Below are 22,050 nucleotides of genomic sequence, written 5' to 3' on the forward strand. Positions count from 1 at the left end.
ACAAACCAAAAACCAAACAACCCCAAATCATAACATTGGACAATGAAACTGAAACACCTGTCATTCTAGTGTGGGAGGTTTCATGGCTAAATTGGACCAGCCTGGTAGCCAGTCTTCATTGATTGCACATTGCACCAGTAAGAGCAGAGTGTGAAGGTTCAATTAGCAGGGTAAGAGCACAGTTTTGCACAAAATATTGAAACGCACACAACATTATGGGTGACATACCAGAGTTGGTGCACGTCTTGCTGGCGCATCTGTGACCAAGACAGCAAGTCTCTGTGATGTATCAAGAGCCACGGTATCCAGGGTAATGTCAGCATACCACCAAGAAGGACGAACCACATCCAACAGGATTAACTGTGGACGCAAGAGGAAGCTGTCTGAAAGGGATGTTCGGGTGCTAACCCAGATTGTATCCAAAAACATAAAACCACGGCTGCCCAAATCACGGCAGAATTAAATGTGCACCTCAACTCTCCTATTTCCACCAGAACTGTCCGTTGGGAGCTCCACATACGGCCGGGCTGCTATAGACCTTTGGTCACTCATACCAATGCCAAACGTCGGTTTCAATGGTGCAAGGAGCACAAATATTGGGCTGTGGACAATGTGAAACATGTATTGTTCTCTGAGTTTGGTTCGCACCAGCCATAGATTATAGTGAATATAATTAATAAATGGTTCATTGTACTCAGTGTATAAATGTAACAGTCGGGAGAAGAGTAAGACATGTGTCTAAAGCATCATATATAGAATATTTGCTTAATGATGGGTGTGGTCATAATGTTACAACAAAGTTCTTAATTTTTTTTATGTCCTGGTTTGTTTTAATACAACTAAAGTAGAACTTTGTTAAACTTCGCAATCAAACATCATCAGGTGTCTGTTAAAAAGATGAGGATGAAGAATAATTTAGTTTTTTGGGTTCCCTGTTTGTCCCAGTATGCATCCAAAGCATCAAGAGAATGGGTTCGCCAGGATAAAATTACAGTTCTGTAATGGCTGTGGACATGAGACGTCCTCAATGTCCGGTGGTTCAGGAGATGTTTTAAAAGGCAGAACAAGCTAATATTATTAGATCTGGACGTGACATCCTGATACACCCCTACCAAAAAAGGCTGAATGTTATTATTTGAACTGTAGAAGACACACGTCACATTAAAATGAGGAAACAAAGTCTTAAAATGACTCATAATCAACTTGTTTATGTATGTCACAAAACTTGGCATTTTTAAATGTGATCACCTGTTTAAAAAGGATCCTAACCCTAATACATCTCTCTTTCCATGATGAAAAGATGGTATGGTCAAAATAAGGTGAGATCTTTCCATGTGATCCATGCAACATTTAGTAACTGCTCACAATTATCTCCATAAACGTTATAATAAATATCCTTATGTGTAATCCATGCAATAATTATTAAAACACACAGTTGAAGCAGTAGGGTGTGAAACAAGCATGTTCTCATATTCTGGAACTGAGAGACTGGAGAGGCCTGTGTGGAGCCACATATTATCTGCCACATATTATCTGTCTTATCTTTTGCAGAAGTATAAACAACAAGTATCCAATGATGTATGATGATTTTACATTCTTTCACATGTATTAAATGAAATTAGTAACCTTTGATTAACAAGTTAAAGATGAATGATTGAAATGTGGGTAAGAACTGAGAATTAGAGTAAAAAACATTAAGGTTTGACATTCTCAATCAGCTATATGTGAAAGAGATATAACGTTAATCATTTGTGAAGCATGAATAAAAAGTGATGGTTTTGCAACTGTATTTTAAAGTAAATGCTGAAAGCTGAAGAATGGAATGTGTAATACTGTGTAAAATTTAAAACCGAGCAGATTAGGGAAAGAACTGTAGGATGACTAGGAGTGACGAGAGCCAGCTGCATGCTGACAGCGAACCTTTTCAAGGCAAACGGGAGGAAGGGAGGATGCGACTACAGCCAGCTGCATGGCTATTATCGGCATCTCCAAGGCTGAGAAACAGAATCAGTAGGTCACAATGACCATGACTAAAGTATCGAGCAATGATCAAGAAGCTGAGCTGAATAGGTTGCACAATAACTAAGAAGCCTAATAAGGGGCTGACTGGTGAAAGCATCAGGCACCATAAAAGCAATGCTGAAGGAGGGAACGGGCTTGTTTTCCTCGCAGAAGACCAGCGAACAAGATCGGACGGAGAAAAGAAGCTTAGATGGAAAAGGAACAGAGACACAGCCCAACGGATCGACTGCATTAAAGAAGAGTATCAACCCGTGGGCCAAGAAAGGACTGTGCCTCAAGATTAAGAATCTGATTTCATCTAAAGCCTTTTATCCACACAACAGAAATGAACTTGATCGGTGAACAGCTGATTGCTCTAAGTTTCAGGCTTCTGGAAGTCCTGAATCAACCTCATTTATGTCTCCGGGTTTCCTTCAACTCTTAAATTATTTTGTGTTGCCAAATTTAAGCTGTTACTGACCCCTGCAAAAGCATTACTAATTAAAGAAAGCATATAAAATTCTAGTTAAATTGTGGATATTCAATTATTTGAGTCACCGTATTTTTTGGTTTTTCATTGGTTGTAAAAAGTCTTGTTGCCTGGTTCCACGATATTTTAGGAGGTTTTTATAGGTTGCCTTAGCCCAGTTTGTTAAAGCAGCGCCCTTGGGGCTCGTGCCGTGCAGCCGTGAACAAAAGTGACTGTTGAAAGTGTGGATGACTGCGATAGGCTACTCAGTCGTCCAGACCTCCAGTTGAAGAAGGGCGACACTTTTGTATGAAGGCTGTCAGAGGCTAGGCGAGTCATTTCCCAGCTTAAACAGAACTTTCATTAAACCTGCTTAGTAAGACCTTTCAGCTTTGGGGAAGACCCATTGGATGGAGAGCTGGTTTGAGCAATACCTTTAGACATAGGGAAGTAGGAGGGAGGGGTTAGCTCATCGGACAACGAAAGTATGTTGGTTAAAGGATTACCTTCTGTTTTAATTTAGTAGATCCACTGCTGTGATTACTAAGAGGATTTTATTAAAATGCGAGAAATAATTTTTAAAGTGTAACTAAACCCGATGCAAAAGCATGACACCAGCCCTAGACAAATTTTGAAAAATGCCACCAACGTAGGTAGTGACAAGAGAAACTGAAGGGGAACGGCCTAGTGTGGGGAGGAGAAGAGGGGGTTAAGCGTAGGTGTGGTCAGGAGGACGAGAGAAAATGGGAGCTAGCTTAATTTTACATATTTGAAACATGGTGAGTGAGCAGAGCGAGGCTGGTAGTTTCACCATGGATAGGTGTTTTGAGGTGGAGGATTTGTTAACCCCCTCATCACCAGAGGTTGAGGGAGGCTTTGTGGAGCCCAGCATGTTTGAGCCTCATAAGTTTGAGCCGCTGGCTCAAGACGCTGACTCAGCGATGCCTGAAGCTGACGCTGCTGAGGTAGTGGAAGACAGAATGGGTCCAGTTTCTGAATGGTAAAGTGATTACGTTGTTTGCCGCATCATTGTTAACATAGGCTAACATTCAAAGCAGTAACAAACTTTCAGAAAGTTTACATTTACATGTAGATTTATATTATTACAAATATAAAGCATATGATTAAAGGTATAAAGCACAGGTGTCAAACTCTAGTCCTCGAGGGACGGTGTCCTGCAACTTTTAGATGCGTCTCTGCTTCAACACACCTGAATCAAATAATTTGGTAATTAGCAGGACTGTGAAGAACTTGACTGCATACTGGGGAATAATTTTAGCCATTTTATTTAGGTGTGATGGATGAGGGACACATCTAAAAGTTGCAGGACACTGGCCCTCTGAGATTAGAGTTTGACATCACTGGTACAAAGTATATACTGCTATGATCAATGCACACAATTCTAACTCCTGACTTGCTATGGTGGCGTGTTTCTGAGGGAGATGGTTTTATACCCAAAGGTGGGGCTGTGATGTAGAACCAATTTTGAACCAATAGGACAATTCAACTGCCGTAGCCACCGTTTAACCTAAAGAGGGTACCACTAAGACAGTTTTAGGCCAAATATTGCTGAATTAAAAAGTTTACATTAAAATATGTAAAAGATTACCCAATATATGCAGTTTATCTGCAAAAAAGTTGATTTGGGATTTAGCTCAACCACTGATGCTGGTTTTCTTATTTTAAGGATGTAAAATGTCATAACGGAAAACTAATCTGACGCTTTTGTGGTAAAAGCTACAAAAAAGGAGTTCTGATGAATTAAAAGTTTTCTCTTTATGCGAAGCATTTCATAAATTCATACATTACCTACTGCACTAAATTTTGTTTTTTCATTATACAAACTGGTACAGCATATTTGACTATAATGCACTCAATAAAAAATCTACTATAAGGTCAGTGAACAATTTGCCTTCATTTGCTCTAATAAAGACCTAGGCCTAGCGATTATATTTCAGAACATTCCTTAATGGACACCATTGTAAAGGGAGAGGATTATCCACAACATTAGTGTACAAAATCCTTGTCTGACTGAGGTGAACATCTAGAGATAGTTTAAAGGAGTTTCCATCAGCATTTAAAGAAATGCAGCTACAGTTAATCTAATGTTTCCATTGGAGTTCATTACAAGCTTGGCTGCATTGCAGAGAGCATTAGGCACAAAATGGAAATCTTAGCATTGCCTGATATATTGTGGAGCACTTTGGATTTAGGAGGTGCAACTGTATGAGATTGAAAATATTACTGATACCCACCCAAGGTGTCTGGAGGCAAGGCCTGAATAAATCTGAACTGTTCCTTTTATCAAAGTTGACTTTTTATAAATGCTACAGGGGAGGGCGCAACATCATAATGCATCTCTTCTCAGGGAGGAAAGCTTTCTGAACCTGTCTGCATCTCACCATTCGAAGTTACGCTGCCCTTTGAAAGAGTAGCATTTATATAGCTTTTTAAAAACATAAGGCTAAGAAGATGTAAATAGCTAAGAAGGACATACTTGCTGTCACGCTGACCCCTGGATTAAGGATATTTGTCTGAGAGACGGCAGCCCTTATGGAAGATCGATCCTGACAAAATAAAAAATAAAAGCAGAAATATATATATTTTGTTTGTTCTTTTCCTTAGGCATGCATTTTCATCAAGAAATGTATATATTTTGTTTTTCCTTTTCCTTACACATGCCTTTGTTCTTTTTACATTTCCTCGTCTCTCTTTTTCCTTTACCATATGCATTTCTGCTTCATTATGCAAATGAGGAGGGCTGCCTTCTTCTCTCCAGCTCCTCTACTATTGGTCAATAAACAAGAAGAAGTAGGATCCATGTGCAGGCCGAGGGTGTGTCCCAATTCAGGGGCTGGATCCTTCCAAGTCCGTACTTGTGGGCCAATTACGTCACAGCACCGGGCGGAAGGACTGTCAAATGCTGCCGACAAATGTGTTCTTCTTTTGTCCGATTTGTAGGATGAGTTGGGAGAATCCTTTGCGATCCATCTTTTCCCATGATTCATTGCGGGTCGAAGCGGTTTGGTCAAACAGGGGCAGCCATGGCGGACCACAGTGGCAAAGGCTGTAAGTAAATTGTGAAAAATTACACTTTCTGTGACACAAATGAACTTTTATAAGTTTTTAGCACGGGAATATAACTGTGTAGATGTGAAAAATCTGCTTGATTTATCAAGACATCGCTTAGTTTTCCGCTCTCGCCGTAGTAACTCCAGACGTGTCCCGCCAGCCCTAACGGCGGTGGGGCGAGCTAGCCCGGTAGAGATCTGACCGGACTATCGGCACTGAGCTCCTGCTGCCAGTCATCACAGTGAACGTTAAACCCAAGTGATTTCTAACAGTTTATGTTAGTATTATTTTAATGTATTGTGTCATTTGTTCATGTAAGTCAATTTGACATTGCAGGTGATATTAAAGTTAACCTGAATAAATGGACAATTTTATGTAATCCTACCGTATCGCTGGAGAGTGTGATGAAGAATGAATAAGCTTTTAAATATAAATTTTTGATGAAAGAATGTGCTATATGTGTTTTTAAAAGTATATTTATTATTCAGCTAGCATTATAATTCATGATTCCATGTACAGCTGAAGAGAAATACACTTTCAAATGCAAGCAAATCTCAGTAAAGAAGTGAAAAGTTTGAAAGAGCTTGTTTTAGGCATTTGCGTAGAAATATTTTAATATGTTCTGCAAATTAAGACAAGTGTAAAATTAAAAAAAGACTTCTTTTACACTGACATTAAGCAAGATGGTTTTTTTTGTGTTGTTTTTATTGTTTAGGGACAAAGGAGCAGACGGGCCAGTTTATTAAGCTCAGGGGTGAGAATGACCACCTTTTTACTGGAGCTAAAAACTCAGCCACCATGGCTTGGAGATACAATAACAACAGTATTGTACATGGATGAGGTGTTGTGACAGAGGCCTTCCACAACACCTCCTGTCCTAATTGCCACCATCCCTGAGGACACTCCAGGGCCAAGTGGAGCGGTGGGCAACCAGATGGAGAAGGAAGACTGTGAGCCAGCAGGAAGGGGTCAGAAAAGAAAGAGGGACAGAGATGATGGATTTGATCAGGGAGGACATGAGGGAAGTATGGTACCAAAATAAGGTTCTATATAAGAAATAAATAAATGTTTTGTTCAGATAGTTTCTTAAAGTTTTAAGCTGTTAAGCTTAAAGTTTTAAGCTGTTTTAAGCTGTTCTAATAAATTTCTAAATTGTTTTTGTCACCAATGTATTTTATTTCCATTTTACCTCACAATACGTCAAAGTCATTTAAATTTCTAAACACAGTTTATTTTGAAAATTACAAATAGCATTTTAAACAGAATGTGGAAATAAATAACATTCAAACAGATCAAGATTACAAGACAAAAGGCATAAAATAAAACTATGTACAAGTACTTACAATGGCGACAGCAGGATCAACCTGAGTGTCTGGTTCCTGGAACACCTCTTCAACAGAACAAAGAGGCAGATGTCTTTCTGAACAGAAAGTCTCTGGCGGTGCAGCTAAATCTCTCGCAAGGTCAGAGACTTGGATGGGATGCTGCAACTGAGACCTGTGGTTTGTCTTTCTGGATGGTGAGCGAAGCATCACACAGGTGGTCTGCAGATGTTTGTGATGCCTCTTTCATCCATCAAGTTTAAAGGGCTGGCTGGACCACATCACTAAGATGTAATCAAAATATGCAGAATTAGAAGATGGTGCTCACAAAATATGACAATTAGTTATACCCCTCAAACATGAATTACATCTATGATATTATACTTGACTGCATACAGTAAAAGGGAACACTTAAACAACACAATATAACTCCAAGTAAATCAAACTTCTGTGAAATCAAACTCTCCACTTAGGAAGCAACACTGATTGACAATCAATTTCACATGCTGTTGTGCAAATGGAATAGACAACAGGGGGGAAACTTGGCGATTAGCAAGACACACAATAAAGAAGTGGTTCTGCAAGTGGGGATCACAGACCACTTCTCAGTACCTATGCTTTCTGGCTGATGTTTTGGTCACTTTTGAATGTTGGTGGTGCTTTCACACTCATGGTAGCATGAGACAGACTCTACAAGCCACACAAGTGGCTCAGGTAGTGCAGGTCATCCAGGATGGCACATCAATGCGAGCTGTGGCAAGAAGGTTTGCTGTGTCTGTCAGCGTAGTGTCCAGAGCCTGGAGGCGCTAACAGGAGACAGGCCAGTACACCAGCAGACGTGGAGGAGGCCGTACGAGGGCAACAACCCAGCAACAGGACCGCTACCTCCGCCTTTGTGCAAGGAGGAACAGGAGGAGCATTGCCAGAGCCCTGCAAAATGACCTCCAGCAGACCACAAATGTGCATGTGTCTGCACACACTGTTAGAAACTGACTTCATGAGGATGGTATGAGGGCCCGACGTCCACAAATGGGGGTTGTGGTCTCAGCCCAACACCGTGCAGGACGCTTGGCATTTGCCAGAGAACACCAGGATTGGCAAATTTGCCTCTGGCACCCTGTGCTCTTCACAGATGAAAGCAGGTTCACAGTGAGCACATGTGACAGACGTGACAGAGTCTGGAGACACCGTGGAGAGAGATCTGCTGCCTGCAACATCCTTCAGCAGGACCGGTTTGGCAGTGGGTCAGTAATGGTGTGGGGTGGCATTTCTTTGGAGGGCCGCACAGCCCTCCATGTGCTCGCCAGAGGTAGCCTGACTGCCATTAGGTACCGAGATGAGATCCTCAGACCCCTTGTGAGAGCATATGCTGGTGCAGTTGGCCCTGTGGTCCGCCTAATGCAGGGCAATACTAGACCTCATGTGGCTGGAGTGTGTCAGCAGTTCCTGCAAGATGAAGACATTGAAGCTATGGACTGGCCCGCCTGTTCCCCACACCTGAATCTGATTGAGCACATGTGGGACATCGTGTCTCGCTCCATCCACCAACGTCACGTTGCACCACAGACTGTCCAGGAGGTGGTGGATGCTTTAATCCAGATCTGGGAGGAGATCCTTCAGGAGACCATCCGCTGTCTCATCAGGAGCACGCCCAGGTGTTGTAGGGAGGTCATACAGGCACGTGGAGGCCACATACAATACTGAGCCTCATTTTGACTTGTTTTAAGGACATTACATAAAGTTGGATCAGCCTGTAGTGTGTTTTTCCACTTTAATTTGTTTGTGTGACTCCAAATCCAGGCCTCCATTGGTTAATAAATTTGATTTCCATTGATGATTTTTGTGTGATTTTGTTGTCAGCACATTCAACTTTGTACAGAACAAAGTATTCAATGAGAATATAGTTTGGACACACCTTCTCATTCAAAGGGTTGTCTTTATTTTCATGACTATAAATGCCAAGAATGTGCGGAGCAGTATTGAAACCAAAAAGTGGCTACTTTGAAGAACTTAGAATATAAGACATATTTTAATTTGTTTCACACTTTTTGGTTCAGTATATAATTCCACATGTGTTAATTCATAGTTTTGATGCCTTCAGTGTGAAGCTACAATATTCATAGTCATGAAAATAAAGACAACTCTTTGAATGAGAAGGTGTGTCCGAACTTTTGGTCTGTACTGTAACTAAATGACATGTAAGAGATATGATGTAAAAATGTACAGCCTATATAGATAACAAAATCTTAAGACTTTTTATGACTCTTTAAGACCAGGGAGAAACATATATGCAACCTATTTTGAAAAAGTCAATGCCAAGCGTCCTTCATGGTGTTGAGCTGTGACCACAACCCCCATTTGTGGACGTCGGGCCCTCATACCATCCTCATGAAGTCGGTTTCTAACAGTTTGTGCAGACACATGCACATTTGTGGCCTGCTGGAGGTCATTTTTAAAGCACCACCAACATTCAAAAGTGACCAAAACATCAGCCAGAAAACATAGGTACTGAGAAGTGGTCTGACTGTTGTGAAGTGCCTCGAGACAACATGTGTTGTGAATTGGCGCTATATAAATAAACTGAATTGAAACTGAATTGGTCCCCACCTGCAGAACCACTCCTTTATTGAATGTGTCTTGCTAATCGCCAAAGATTTTCCCCTGTTGTCTATTCCATTTGCACAACAGCATGTGAAATTGATTGTCAATCAGTGTTGCTTCCTAAGTGGACAGTTTGATTTCACAGAAGTGTGATTTACTTGTTAGTTGTTATATTGTGTTGTTTAAGTCTTCCCTTTATTTTTTCCGGCACTTTATATGTATATATATATATATACACACACCACCAGGACATGAGTACTGTATGCAGTCAAGTATAATATTATAGATGTGACTAATGTTTGACGGGTATAACTAATTGTCATATTTTGTGAGCACCATCTTCTAATTTTGCATATTTTGATTACATCTTAGTGATGTGGTCCAGCCAGTCCTTTAAACTTGATGAATGAAAGAGGCATCACAAACATCTGCAGACCACCTGTGTGATGTTTCGCTCACCATCCAGAAAGACAAACCACAGGTCTCAGTTGCAGCATCCCATCCAAGTCTCTGACCTTGCGAGAGATTTAGCCACATCGCCAGAGACTTTCTGTTCAGAAAGACATCTGCCTCTTTGCTCTGTTGAAGAGGTGTTCCAGGAAACAGACACTCAGGTTAATCCTGCTGTCGCCATTGTAAATACTTGTACATAGTTTTATTTTATGCCTTTTGTCTTGTAATCTTGATCTGTTTGAATGTTCTTTTTTTTCACATTCTGTTTAAAATTCTATTTGTAATTTTCAAAATAAACTGTGTTTAGAAATTTAAATGAAGTTGACGTATTGTTAGGTCAAATGGAAATAAAATACATTGGTGACAAAAACAATTTAGAAATTTATTAGAACAGCTTAAAACGTTTAGAAACTATCTGAACAAAACATATTTATTTATTTATTATATAGCACCTTATTTCCGTACCATTCTTTCTAAGATGGAAAACAGTCTGTCCATTCTCTGTGGCCTCATGTCCTCCCTGATCAAATCCATCATCTCTGTCCCTCTTTCTTTTCTGACCCCTTCCTGCTGGCTCACTGTCTTCCTTCTCCGTCTGGTTGCCCACCGCTCCGCTTGGCCCTGGAGTGTCCTCAGGGATGGAGGCAATTAGGACAGGAGGTGTTGTGGAAGACCTCTGTCCCAACACATCATCCATGAGGTACAATACTGTTGTTATTGTATCTCCAAGCCACGGTGGCTGAGTTTTTAGCTCCAGTAAAAAGGTGGTCATTCTCACCCCTGAGCTTAATAAACTGGCCCATCTGCTCCTTTGTCCCTAAACAATAAAAACAAAAACAAAAAAACATCTTGCTTAATGTCAGTGTAAAATAAGTCTTTTTTTAAATTTTACACTTGTCTTAATTTGCAGAACATATTAAAATATTTATACGCAAATGCCTAAAACAAGCTCTTTCAAACTTTTCACTTCTTTACTGAGATTTGCTTGCATTTGAAAGTGTATTTCTCTTCAGCTGTACCTGGAATCATGAATTATAATGCTAGCTGAATAATAAATATACTTTTAAAAACACATATAGCACATTCATATTTCATATTTAAAAGCTTATTCATTCGTCATCACACTCTCCAGCAATACGGTAGGATTACATAAAATTGTCCATTTATTCAGGTTAACTTTAATATCACCTGCAATGTCAAATTGACTTACATGAACAAATGACACAATACATTAAAATAATACTAACATAAACTGTTAGAAATCACTTGGGTTTAACATTCACTGTGATGACTGGCAGCAGGAGCTCAGTGCCGATAGTCCGGTCAGATCTCTACCGGGCTAGCTCGCCCCACCGCCGTTAGGGCTAGCGGGGCAAGTTGGGAGTTACTACGGCGGGAGCGGAAAATTCCGAACACATCGGAGCACGTTTGAAATTAAGCAATGTTTTGATAAATCAAGCAGATTTTTCATGTCTACACAGTCATATTCCCACGCTAAAAACATTGTAAAAGTTCATTTGTGTCGCAGTAAGTGTAATTTTTCACAATTTACTCACAGCTTTTGCCGCTATGGTCCGCCATGGCTGCCCCTGTTTGACCAAACCGCTTCGACCCGCAATGAATCATGGGAAAATATGGACCACGAAGGATACTCACAACTCATCCTTTGGCAAAAGAAGGACACATTTGTCGGCAGCATTTGACAGACCTTCTGCCCGGCGCTGTGACGTAATCGGCCCGCAAGTACGGACTTGGAAGGATCCAGCCCCTGAATTGGGACACACCCTCGGCCTGCACATGGATCCTCCTCCTTCCTGTATATTGACCAATAGGAGAGGAGCTGGAGAGAAGAAGGCAGCCCTCCTCATTTACATAATGAAGCAGAAATGCATACGGTAAAGAAAAAAGAGAGACAAGGAAAAGGAAAAAGAAAATATTCACATTTCTTGATGAAAACGCATGTGTAAGGAAAAGGAAAAAGAAAATATATACATTTCTTGATGAAAACGCATGTGTAAGGAAAAGGAAAAAGAAAATATATACATTTCTTGATGAAAACGCATGTGTAAGGAAAAGGAAAAAGAAAATATATACATTTCTTCATGAAAACGCATGTGTAAGGAAAAGGAAAAAGAAAATATATACATTTCTTCATGAAAATGCAAGTCTAAGAAAAAGGAAAAACAAAATATATATATTTCTGCTTTTATTTTTGATTTTGTCAGGATCGGTCCTCCATAGAACCCTGGGTGAACTTGGCATTTGACGAAATTTGTTTGGTATCTGGCCTAATAGTCACTGAAGGCATTCTGTTTCTGGGTCAATATTCTATTGGATTATTTATTTTATTTTGCTTACCAAAGATGTTTTTGTGAGAGTACAAAAAACATAGAAATTTGTAATTTAAAACACTGGTCTGCTTACATATTTTATTGTGTTACACCCTGTCTGTGCCACTGTTCTAGTAAGATATTATTAATTTGCAGACATCAGTCTGTATGTAGAACATGCAGTGGTGTGAACAAATATGAACACATCATCCCATGAAAATATCATGCAAAAATATGGAAATGCTTTATTCATTCATTCATGCAGTGTCTGTGCATGGATCTGAGCTTGCTCATATTACAAACTGAATACAGGCTGCACCCTTTTTGTTTTTATTCTGTTATTGACAACTATTATAATTGAGAGAGAATGCCATTACAAGATAATTATTGTTTTGTTGTCCTTTCTTTCCCTCTTTGTGGAGGAAACTCTTCATTTAGGTGGGGCTTACTCTGCATTTAGCAATTCTGCAGCCATTCACAATTCATCAGTTGAGGTATTTAATATCTGCGCTGTTTGGTCACCTGTTTGATAATCCAGTCCTCTTGTTGCTATCTCTGAGTTAACCTTACTATCTGCTAATCCTAGTATTTCTTCCTGGTTGTTTGGATGCATTAGATCCTACCTCCACTACCAAGCAACCTCTTTGGTCTTTAGTGAGTTTTTAGGTTTACAATAATAACAACCTTGGAAACTGACCTTCAGAAAAGAAGCTGCTGGTCCTACTAATGCAGTCATTTATCATAATCAGAATCAGCTTTATTGCCAAGTTCGTACACACAAACAAGGAATTTGGCTCCGGTACACTTTGCTCTCTGGGTTTTTAAATATATTTTTTAAAAAGCATTAATTATATAATTTACTACCTCAGCTATCAACGGTAAGAGCTGTTCTTCAAACCCTTGAAAGAAAGAACAAACAGGAAACCTATGCACGATCTATCTATCCACCCTGGACTGGCCCCATCATAAAATGCATTCCACCCCTGGATCATCAGAAGTGATATGTAGCCCAGTGATTTGGTTTCTGATACACATTCGTCATTTGTACATGATAACCCAGGTTAGTTGTTTATGACTTTTTAATAGCAGAACCAGCTGGCAAGCAGTTTTTGTTGCATCACTCACCCCTAAGCATTTGACAATTACCTCTATCAAGATTTTAAAAAGTTGCAATTTAAAAAAATGTCATTTCATTGCTAAAGTTTAAACTTCTTTCATTAGATGCCACAGAAAGTGCCAACGTGACCGGAGAGTGGATCATGAAGTAGTGCAGCACTACCTGTCCCATGCCCGTTGCTGCCCAACGCAAAAAAAGGCTCCTACACTTTTTCCTCACTTGTAAGAGAGACAATGTAAGCTGTTTGGAAATATTTTCCACACTGTAAGGCAGTAGTCAAATAATACTTTAATGCAAGTATCTTACTGATGAAGAAACCTCTTTCCAACACAACAGGTTAAAAGATAACTGACTTTGAAACAGAAGGACAGTAGGAAGTGGAGAGGGCTTTTATTTTGCATCTTATCTTGACTGGACTGACATTTCTCTGACACCAAAGGATGCCAGGTTCAGGTGAATCTAGCTTGACACAACCATACCATCAAGTAATCTATAAAGAGAGTTTTCCTGACGGAATGTTAGAGAAATAGTTCCTTAACAGATCCAGAATTGGATAAAGGACAAAAACGTCTATAGTAAATCAACGTGTTAATAGAGGCAGCCCAATATGTTTGACAGAAGTAAGCAAAGATGATTTTTACAAATAAACTTTTTTCAAATATTTCTTATGAAAACAGAAGGGTGTGTGGTAGGAGGGCAACAACAGAGAGAATCTTACTGCACTGTATCAGTCTCACATTTAAATACGGGAAAGGGAATATTCTCTTTTGTGAGTCATCTCTGGAGGGGGACACTTGGGACTTCATTTATAAAATTTACAATAAAGTTTGATCTCATAAATAAAGAACAAAGCCACATATTTCCCAAACCTGACTTTGATGTGGAAATCTATAAGGAAAGTCTAGACTTTAATTAAAAAAAATATCTTGCTGGTTATGTAAGGGTTTTGCAATCTGGAGCATGTACATATATTTGTGGTTCCAAGCCTGTAGTGAAATTCACATGAGCTTTACATCACTATGCCAGACATTATGAAATAAACATATGAGCAAATCAATCTGAGACCCTTATTCATAAGTAAACCATAAAGCAATGCCTAATAGAGAATTATTTTTTGTGTGAATACACCCTGAGTTATGCTGGTATTATGAGTAGATACAGCAAGACAAGAGTTGTCAGTTTTAGTTGCATATGTTTAAATATGTTTTTAATTCTAAAAATAATTTGTAAATCAAACGTATGCACTCTTTTGAGAATATTGTTTTAATAAGCTTAAAGCAAGTCTAAGAATATTTGAAGGATGCAAGAAATGTACTAAGACATTTAAAAGCTTTATATTCAGCAAAACAAGGCCCCTGTGCAAATGGAACCTCTGGCCATTGTTTAAATTGATCTATTGGTACTTTTTTCCCACACTAAATTTTCAGAACCTCCCTGTGACATTATTCCCCTGTGATCAAAGGTGCTTTGTTAGCAGTGTAGACAGCTGACACCAGGTCATGTTGAGTCCTAGTTCGAAGGTAGCAATAATGTACTCACCATGTCTCAGAAGACATATTTCTTCCAAAGTTGTAATTCACCAATTAGATTAAAGATGTATTTTACTATGGCTGGGAGGGGCTTACTGGAAGAAAATCAATATTAAGTCTCCAAGCACGATTCAAAAACACAACAACTTCTGTCATCAGGAGACATATGTTCCAGAAAGCAAGCAAATACTGTTTTGGTGTTACTCTGTTGAGGCTTTTGTATTGTTATTCAGAAGCAAAACTGTGGGATAATAGGTAGTGCTCTGTAAAAGAATTTGCCCTCTTATAGATTTCTGTTTTTTGGCTTTTTGTTCCACTTAAATGTTTCAGTTTATCAAACACTTTTAATGTCACACAAAGATTACTATAGAAAATACAATAAGAAGTTTTCAAATAAGAATTTCATTTATTTGAAAAATAAAAAAATAAAATCTATTTCACTGGCCTTATCTGTGATTGCAAGGCTGAGTTCAACTTTTTTAAGCACAACCAGATCTGATCAGTGCCTGACCTCTAGACTCAAGAAATCTCCAAAATTAATACCTGTTTGACAAAATGGCAGCATATGTTAAAGGCTCTCAAAAACAGCACTTTATGTTCCAATCTAAAGAAATTCAAGAACAAATTCACTGATGTTTATCATTCTGGAAAGGTCACAAAGCCATTAAAAAATTTGCAGAACTCCAGCAAATCACAGTCATCCATTATCTACAAATAAAGAAAAAAAAAAAGAAAAACGATGAACCACCCAGAAGTATTTTATATAGAAAGAAAGACAAGCAAATTACAGGAAAGTTAGTTGCAGCAATAGCTCCATCCAGAAAAGGACATTGGCTGAATATAAAAGTACTTGACCAGGCATGCTTTCAACAGAAAAAAACAAACAAACTAATGTTAGCTATATTTGTAAGTAATCCATAAATAGAGAACAGCTGGAGATGTAACACAGTGAGAAAAAGCGTTCCATCAGTAGCCTAAAGGAGCTTTCAGAACACAAGTGGCTTCAGTAGTCCTGCATTTGTTAACCCATTTATTTGTATTGCAAGCAACATGAAAAAATGGTTTTCTAAAGCACTGAGCAGTTTCAAGTGGACCACTTTGGCATGGAGGCCTGTGCTGTGGCATATTCAATGTAAAAATTTCCATCTCACAGATGCTCACTGTGACACAAACTCGCACAGTCAATACTCATATTAAACTATCAAACTGTTTCAGACCAAGCACCAAAGGGCCAACCAAACAGAAATCACAAATCCCACAATGCTCTCTTTATCATACCATCTCACTGCGATTTTCTATGCTTTTTTGTTTCACTTTCTTTCTTTATCACTATACCTCACAGCACTGCAGATCTGATGATAAAACAGCCATTACTGGCTGGTTATGTAAAAAACTATACCTCTTTTGCCTACTCTACTTTGGAATATAGGGTTCACCACTGACTTCCACCACAAGATCAGAAGCTTTTGGTCTAAAACCCACATACACTTAAACCAGAGATACTCAGGATAATAAAGTGAAGTTTACTATAAGCTGGAGCATTATTATTCAAACCTTTTTATGTAAGAAGCAACATTTTATATTCTGTTATGGAGTTAACATGGGAGTCAATAAATGGAAGGTGAAATTCAAGAAATATATCTTCTCTCTTTCTAATATTCACCATTCTTATTTTCTTCAATTCTCCAAAGAAATGCCACCCCACACCATTACTGACCCAAACTGGTCATGCTGAAAGATGTTGCAGGCAGCAGACCGCTCCCCACGGTGTCTCCAGACTCTATCATGTCTGTCACTTGATCTCAGTGTGAATCTGCTTTCATCTGTGAAGAGCACAGGGCGCCAGTGGCAAATTTGCCAATCCTGGTGTTCTCTGGCAAAAGCCAAGCGTTCTGCACGGTGTTGGGCTGTGAGCACAACTCAGATATGTGGATGTTGGGCCCTCCTACCATCCTCATGGAGTCGGTAGGTACTGAGAAGTGGTCTGTGGTCCCCACCTGCAGAACCACTCCTTTATTGAGTGTGTCTTGCTAATCACCACAGATTTCCCCCTGTTGTCTATTCCATTTGCACAACAACATGTAAAATTGATTGTCAATCAGTGTTGCTTCCTAAGTGGACAGTTTGATTTCACAGAACGTTGATTTACTTGGAGTTATATTGTGTTGTTTAAGTGTTCCCTTTATTTTTTTGAGCAGTGTATAAACAGGATGTTGTATGGATATACGGCAGACTATTAAACAGTTGTGATTTATGAAGATTTAAAGTTAAGCATCATTAATAAACACAAACACCAAGCAATCACTTATTGCCTCTTAGCAGGCTTTTGGAGCATGCATTCCATAATCACCTAGAAGGTCAGTATAGAGCTCAGTTCAGGATACAGTTCAGGCATAATGGGTCTTTTACACACTGAAATTAATCACAAACAAAGATGTGATGACACTGCTTTATGAAGGTGCCTGCACTCAAGAACCCTCAATAAAATACATCTGTGGGACTCACCAAGGTCGTCATTAGTTTCAGGAACCCAGAACCCTGCTTATAAATTACCTCGATAAGCACATCCATTTGTGCACAATGAAATGGAGACGGGCCACAATAAAAAACAGACATTGTCAGGATGCACATTAATACAATATACATATATATATGAACTATTAATTCTGAACTTTTTATTCTGAACTCTATATACTGAACTAAGACTAATGTATATATATAAGTGGAAATACACATTTTGGAATTTTGACTTTGAATTTAATAAAAACAAAAACTCCCTGTTAAATATGAGATGGCAAAACTAATTTGACCTGAAATGTACATACTTGTTGGGCTGTGTTACAATTTTTCTCCTGTTTTTTCTGTCTGTATAATGTTTGGACTTGTATGTTGAGCAGCTGTTAGCACCGCTCCCTCTCAGCAAGAAAGTCCTCCATTTGAAAACCATCCAGTGCCTTGCTGTGCAGACCTTACATGTTTTAGCCGTTTGTAATTTTTATGAATAATCCAGTCACCCATTGTTGACAAATGTACTTGTTAATTCAAATGGTCGGTCTAAATTGCCCCTAGGTGTTAATATGAGTGTGAATGGTTGTTTGTCCTCTGTCTCAGCATTGCCCTGTGATGCAGTGGCAAGGGTGAAAACTGCACATTGCACTTTTACCGCTGGAGAGACAGTGCCTTGCAAAAGTATTCACCCCCCCCCTTTGATGCCTCACAACCTGGAAGTAAAATAGATTGTTTGAGAGTTTGCACAATTTCATTTACAGAATATGCCTACACATTTAAATATGTATCTTTTTTTATTACTGTAAAGTAAACAACAAATTGGACATAATAATACTATAGCTTCAGGATGCATATCTGACCCCAAGGTCAGCACTTTGTTGAGCCGTCTTTTGTGGCAGTTACAACTGCAAGTTGCTTGGATAAGTCTCTGTGAGCTTGCCATATCTTCCCAGTTGAATTTTTGCCCATTTCTCAAAGTAAAACTGCTCCAGCTTCTTCATGTTGGATGGTTTTCATTTGTGAAGTGCGATATTCAAGTCTAACCATCCATCCATTTTCTATACCCGCTTCTTCTGTACAGAGTTGCGGGGGAGCTGGTGCCTATCTCCAGCAGTCTATGAGCAAGAGGCGGGGTACACCCTGGACAGGTCACCAGTCCATCGCAGGGCAACACAGAGACACACAGGACAAGTAATCATGCATGCACCCATTCACACCTAAGGGCAATTTAGAGAGATCAGTTAACCCAACAGTCATGTTTTTGGACTACGGGAGGAAGCCGGAGTACCTGGAGAGAATAGACGCATGCACGTGGAGAACATGCAAACTCCAAGCATAAAGACCCCTGGCCGGGAGTCAAACCGAGGACCTTCTTGCTGCACTGTGCAGTCCAAACCTAACCACAGATTCTAAACTGAATTAAGAGCTGGAGTTTGACATTTCAAAACATTAACATTTTTCCCCTTAAACTACTCGAGTGTTGCTTTAGCAGTTTGCTTTGGGTGATTGTCCTGCTGGAAGGTGAACCTCTGTCCCAGTCTCCAATCACTCAAGAATATCCCTGTATTTAGCACCATCCATCATTCCCTCTACTTGGATCAGTTTCCCAGTCCCTGCTACTTATAAAAAAATAAATAAAACACAGCACAGCGCTGCCACCACGTTTGATTGTGGGTATGGCATTCTTAGGGCGATAGGATGTGCTAGATTTGCTCCAGATGTAGTGTTTTCTTATGTGGCCAAAAAGTTCAATTTTAGTCTTAACCCCACCCTGACTTTTGCTTCTCACCAACTGTTACCATGACTTGCTTCGAGAGCTCATTAGTATTCATAATGTGATGCCTCTTGCCTAGTGATGTTGCAGCCTCTAGGCCTTTTTAGAAAAGGTGTATTTATACCGACAGATCATGTGACACTTAGATTATACACAGGTGGACTTCGCAAACCAGGCTGTCAGTCAGTCAGTCATTTTCTATCGTTTATTCCATAGTGGGTCGCGGGGAAGCTGGTGCCTATCTCCAGCAGTCTATGGGCGAGAGGCGGGGTACGCCCTGGACAGATCGCCAATCCATCACAGGGCAACACACAAACAGCCATGCACACACTCATTCATACACCTAAGCCAGACTGCTATTGCCTAAATCAGACTGCTAGGGATTTAAGGAGCTGTTTGAAGACCAGACTTTGCCTGATGATCAGCCTTTATGGTAGATTCAAGTTACTTCCGGATTAATTACTTTCTATTTGTGAAAGTTTTATCTATGCATGTGTTTTTCACTTACCTGATCTCCACTCACTCATTTTGTCCACTTTACTTCCTAGATTGAAGTTGGTTTCCACGCCAATCCTGGATGTGTCAAGTCATTACATCTCTGGCCAATCCACTCTTGAAAACCCACTTTTGACCTTATCACAATGTCTTCCAAAGATGTCTTCCAATTTCTGAACAGTAAGCTCACAATCTTCTGCTCGTTCCAAATTCAACAACAATATCCTTCACACCACCTAACCCTTATGTTCTCCTCAGATGCTGACAGTCAATAGATGTGGGATCTTCTCTCAGTTGTACCCATCATCTCTGTAAATTTGTAAATAAGCCTTAAAAAGTTTTCATTCTCCATTTCTTAAATGACTCCACATGTGGGTCAGAAAGCTATCCTCAAACATGACATATGATGATAAGTAAGGCAGACAGTTAGCATGTTAAAGATAGGGACAAGAAGTGGCTGCATAGGTGAGCACACTAAGAAATTTATATTGGTAGCATGTTGGAGACAGAGGTGATAAATGTTTCTGCATGGTGGCAATTCACATAGAAAACTTTGAGAACGTATAAAGCACTTATGGCAGATTAGTGGGACAAATTTGTCCAACATTCAAATCATTCTCCTTTGTGGTGTTTATTGGTATTTCCTGAAGTTATTACAAGCTTAGGGCTCATGTTATCCTTCTTTAAAGTGAAAAAATCTCCACTGAATTAATAAAGAGGTGTTGTGCTCAGCTGGGTGAAATAAGCATTCTCATTCATGACTGCTGATACTTTTATTGAAAAACAGTGAACAAATGAGAAGTTTCAATTGAAAACTTAAGTCTTTATCTTGTACAGCCTGTGTCTGCAGATATTAGATATTGGAATAGTCCATCAAGCAAAAGGAAAAAGAAAGAATAACATAAAATTTAGTACTTTTTCTTCAAGGTTTCTGGAAAAGAGGCACATTTACAGACTGATAAATTTATTCAGCTAAAAAAAACAAGTTTAATTTTAATTTTATATTTTTCTGTCAATTGCTGACAATTAAGCTGTATGAACTTCTTTAAAATGCATAAATGCATGTGTTTTATTTTGTAGGTTCAGTTTTTGCTCAGCTCCATTTGTACTGACCTGTCAGCTATCACATGTGAAAGTTAATAGCTTAAGCCACTTCATACATACATCTAGTCAGTCAGTCAGTCATTTTCTACCGCTTATTCCATAGTGGGTCACGGGGGAGCTGGTGCCTATCTCCAGCAGTCTATGGGCGGGAGGCGGGGTACACCCTGGACATGTCGCCAGTCCATCGCAGGGCAACACACAAACAACCAAGCACACACTCATTCATACACCTAAGGGCAATTTAGAGTGACCAATTAACCTAACAGGCATGTCTTTGGACTGTGGGAGGAAGCCGGAGTACCCAGTGAGAACCCATGCATGCACGGGGAGAACATGCAAACTCCATGCAGAAAGACCCCAGGCTGGGAATCAAACCCAGGATCTTCTTGCTGCAAGGCAACAGTGCTACCAACTGCACCACCGTGCAGCCCACACATACATCTATATTTGCAGAAAATATGTCACATCTTGTTGACTTGCCACAACCTTCACTTGAACAGTCTTGTTGCAGACTCCAGACGTACCATTTCTTTTCAGCTCATTTTCTTTTCATGCACTGTTATATCAGCTACTTCCTATGCAGTGAGTCAACATCGCACAAGGACACAAGTCTGGTGGTGAAACAAAAAGCTAGACAGCCATCTCACATAACAATGAGATAGACTAAAGCCACAGAGGAGAACTGTCCTTAAAAAAACTGCTACTGTAATGAAAGTTTGAGGATTAAGTAGATAAACATGCATAGGGAGCAATGTTTCATCAGAATGACTAAACTGAAATTTCTATCAGATCCACTTGAACCATGGTAAATTTTCATAGTGATTTTTTGTTGTTGTGCACCACTAATAAAAAATAAAAAACTATTATTGTGCATGGTTACATACTTCAAATATTGTTGAAACATACAAAAAATAAGTATTTTTTTCTTTTGAATAGTAAAGGTGTACTACTGCTGAGGTATAATAAACAAAATCTAAGAATACTTGTCATTGGAAAGGGATACAATGTACTTTTTATATAAAGGAAAAAAAAGAAACTAAGACCCACTGAGAAATTGGCTGTTAAGCGTGAAAAACTTAAATACCCAATATTTTTCTGGTCAATGTATGCACAACACCCTTGGCTAAAAGCTCAGGGCTAACATTACCTTAATGCTTAAGAATAGGAGAGTTTAGCAATAGCTGCGAGTTGTCTGTGTTTCATTTTGGGGTCACTTTGCATAACAGAACCCTGCATAGTGCATGTATTTCCACACATTAACACCCTGCACCTCAT

The sequence above is a fragment of the Girardinichthys multiradiatus genome, chromosome 12, assembly GCF_021462225.1.
Source record: "Girardinichthys multiradiatus isolate DD_20200921_A chromosome 12, DD_fGirMul_XY1, whole genome shotgun sequence".
Lineage (NCBI taxonomy): Eukaryota > Metazoa > Chordata > Actinopteri > Cyprinodontiformes > Goodeidae > Girardinichthys > Girardinichthys multiradiatus.